The following is a 4404-nucleotide window of genomic DNA, read 5'->3' on the forward strand; positions in this document are numbered from 1 at the left end:
AACCAGGAAGCAAGAAGAAACAAAACAAAGGGAAGAAGAAGAAACAGGGTGAGTCATCCCCTGGAAAAAATTCTTCAAACCCTCCTGGCAAAGGGAAACAAAATTATCCATGTCTAATATGTGATGATAAGGATCATACCACAAAGAATTGCCCATTCAAAGCTGAGTTAAAGAGGTTCTTTAAAAGTTCCCAAACCTCAGCTGTGTTAACTGATCCATTTCCCAACCCAGGTCAAAATCTGGTTGATAGTGGAAATGCTTCCCCGTCGCAAGTACTTATGTTGTCGGTTTCGAAACAGCAGAATGATGCTTTGATTTCGACAAGGAACAAAGATTATGGGAATCCTCAACTGTCGAACGAAAAAGGTAAAGATCAACCAAGTAGTTCGACAACAACTTCGACAGAAGTTGTAACGCCCACCATCCCTGAATTAACAATAAAACCGCCAAAGGGTGTAGTACACAAGTCGACATTTAATCCTCGCGCCAGAGCGGCGCAGCATTATAACATAGTGGAAGATTTGGCCCAATCGCCATCCGCTATGTCGACTCTTGAAGTACTACAAAATTGTCCAACCCAAAGGCAGGCGCTGTTATCAGCAATTGGTGGGGTTGATCCTAAGGATTCCAATCTTGTATCCTTTGATCACAAAGGATATGATCCTCAGTTACCAGCTCAGCTAGCTTTCCTTATTCAAGTGAAATCACTCAACAAAACTGTTCACAGAACAATAATTGATGAGGGAGCCTCGACATGTATTATGTCAATGAGTTGCTGGAAAACTTTAGGATCTCCAACCTTGTCGCGATCTTCGACGACATTAAAAGCTTTCGACGGAAGGACTTATACCCCTTACGGTATCCTTAATAACTTGAAACTTGAACTAGGAGGAAAAATAGTAGAAATTGATGTAGAAGTCATTGATGGAAATCTTGACTATAACATCCTACTGGGTAGACCATGGATTTATGCCATGGCAGCTGTCGTGTCGACTTATTTTAGGAAGATCGCATTCCCATTTGAAGGAGGGATTACGATCGTCGACCAACAGAATTTCCTCCCTAATGGTTCACAAGTTACAGGAAGCATTCCCATGATCCATGAGAGCAACCATTCAATTCAAGATATCGGAGTAGGATTATTGAAAGACCCCACATTGATGGGAACTTTCACGCTACCACCTCCTATTTATACAGGAAATGTATCGTTTGTAGCAACTTGCAACATGATATCTTCCACGAAGGTCAACATGGATCATTCAATGGTTTTGCCCCCAAGCCCTTTAGAAATATTGTAGCAATCAATGTTTCAAGCATGGGAGGCGAGCCCAAATCAACGCTCGTCAAGCGTTTGGGTAGATAGGTCTAGAGAATATGGAACCCCATTAGATCCTTGGTCGAAAGTACATGGGACTGACGAAGGAATCTTACAATCAATGATGATTGAGGGGGCACCATGGAATGATCACCACCATCGTTCCCTTCTTCCGGAATATGAAGAAGATACTCAAAGTGACCTTTATCACCCTTCAGTATTTGAATTCCTAACGAATACTGTAAACACGGTGGATTCCGAGCGAAACTTATCCATTATTGAAGAGACTATAGCCATAAATATCTCGACAAAAACAGATGTTGTAGAGAATATTTATGTCGGCAAAGGTTGTTCCCCTTCAGAACTGGAAATATATAACGCTCTTTTTCGCGAATTTAGAGATGTCTTTGCTTGGTCATATGATGAAATGCCAGGCATTGACTCGAGTATCGTTGAACATGAAATTAAAATGTATCCTGATGTCAAACCAGTAAGACAACGGCTTCGGCAGGTGCACCCCAAGAAAACTGCTGCCATTAAGGCGGAAGTTGAAAAACTCCTCCATGCTGGATTCATCTACCTGGTTCCTCTAACCGATTGGGTATCGAATATTGTCCCTGTTATGAAGAAACAAGGGACGATTAGAGTGTGTGTCGATTATAGGGATGTAAACCAAGCTTGTCCGAAGGACAACTACCCTACACCCTTCATCGACCAGATAATTGATGAATGCGCCGGATGTGAAATCTTTTCATTTATGGATGGATTTTCCGGGTATAATCAAATTAATATCCGCCCACAGGACCAGTCAAAGACTGCATTTATTTGTCTGTGGGGCACATTTGCTTATCGAAAATTACCCTTTGGTTTAAAGAACGCAGGGGTGACGTTTCAGAGGGCGATGAATTATGCCTTCCATGACATCAAGAACATTGTTCAACCTTATCTCGACGATCTTCCGGCTCATTCGCGAAAGCGGACTGATCATCCGCAACATTTAAGAGCGATATTTCTACGTTGCCGACACTACAAGATAAGACTCAATCCGCACAAATGTGTGTTTTGCGTCGGTTCTGGTCGTTTACTTGGCTTTGTAGTCTCTAAGGATGGGATTCGTCTCGACCCCTGTAAGGTTCAGGCGATCATTAATTTGCCTCCACCTTCAAATTTGCTTCAGATTCAGAAACTCCAAGGGAAAGCAAACTTTCTGAGGAGGTTCATTCCAAATTACGCAGAACTTGCTAAGGGTTATACTCGTCTTTTGAAAAAGGATGTACCTTTTGTCTGGGACCAGGTGGCGCAAGCTTCCTTTGATGCTCTGAAAGATTGTCTAGTAAAAGCATCATTAATGTACGCCCCGGACTATCAAAGAGATTTTAACCTGTATCTAGCTGCAGCGGATACGACCATTGCGATGGTTTTAGTTCAATAAGTCGATGGAATTGAACATCCTATCTATTATTTAAGTAAAAACTTAAACGATACAGAAAGTAAATATTCTTATGTTGAAAAACTAATGCTTGCAGCTGTTCAAGCGATTCAAAGGTTTCGACATTATGTCCTCTTTCGGAAAACTACCATCTTGTCAGATTGCAACCCCATGACTTATATACTGTCGCGACAGTTGCTGGGGGGTAAATATTCAAAATGGATAGCGATCCTTCAAGAGTTTGATATGGAATTTTTGAAATCCAAATCAAAGAAAGCTCTAGTTTTCGTGGAATTATTGTGCGATCTCCCATCATCATCCAACGATGAAACATCGGAAGAGTCAATCGTGGACGAAAGTTTGTTTCTGATATCTGTAAGTGATGAGTGGTATGGAGACATCATAGATTATCTCCAAACCCAAAAGTTCAGGCCTAACACCTCTCGCTCCGAACAAAAAAGTATACGATACCAAGCAAAAGACTACATGATCGTCGGTGATACACTTTACCGTCGTGGTGTCGATACAGTTCTGAGGAGGTGCCTTACCCATAAGGAGGCCGAAAAAGCCCTGAATGATTGTCATTCAGGCGCGTGTGGAGGGCATCAGTCTGGATATGCAACAGCACAAAGAATCTTACGAGCAGGATACTTCTGGCCAACCATGTTCAAAGATTGCATAACCGCAGTCAGAAGTTGCCATGCTTGTCAAATCTTTGATAGCAAAACCAGACGACCACCCGCACCTTTACAGCCGATAGTTGCTGTTGGGCCCTTCACCAAGTGGGGCATCGATTTCATGCAATGTAACCCCACCTCGACCGGGGGGCATGGGTATATTATAGTCGCTGTTGACTATTTTACCAAATGGGCCGAGGCGATGCCTACATTGGATAACACTGGTGAAACAGCTGCCCTTTTCTTTTTCAATCATGTAGTCGCTAGGTTCGGCATACCACAGGCTATAGTTACAGATCATGGGTCGCATTTTCACAATCACATGATGGTCGAATTAGCTGCCAAGCTAGGGCTATCTCACGACAGCTCTACCCCATATTATCCGCAAGCCAACGGACAAGTTGAGGCAATCAACAAGGTCCTGAAGCGTATGTTGCAAAGGATGATCAGGGTTCACAAAAGAAGGTGGCACCTAATCCTGTACTCAGCCTTGTGGGCCTACTGAATGTCGGTAAAGAACGCAACCGGGTTCACACCTTTTCAATTGGTGTATGGCCTGGAAGCAGTCTTACCGATCCAGTGCGAAATTTCGTCGCTTAAACTCGCAATCGATCTTCTCCCCGGAACTTCAGAAGAAGAGGCCCGTTTCTTGGAACTAATCCAATTGGATGAAACCCGTCGTGATGCCGCTTTGGCTAACGAAGCTCATAAGAAACGAGTCAAGGCTCAGTTCGACAAAAATGTCAAACCCCGTGTCTTCTTAGAAGGTGATTTGGTCTTGCTTTATCACCAAGAATCCGATAAATTGGGAGCAGGTAAATTCAAGTCCTTATGGATGGGCCCCTATATTGTTAAAAGGGTGTTAGCAAAAGGAGCCTACGAGTTAATGGATTACGATGGAATTCCACTGGCGCAGCCCCGCAACGGGTTGTACCTCAAGCGTTACTATGCTTAAATAGTAACCTGCATGCTTTTGTTGTATT

The sequence above is a fragment of the Pinus tabuliformis genome, chromosome 5_1, assembly GCF_031772625.1.
Source record: "Pinus tabuliformis cultivar Carrire ecotype Pingquan chromosome 5_1, CPIR1, whole genome shotgun sequence".
Taxonomy (NCBI): domain Eukaryota; kingdom Viridiplantae; phylum Streptophyta; class Pinopsida; order Pinales; family Pinaceae; genus Pinus; species Pinus tabuliformis.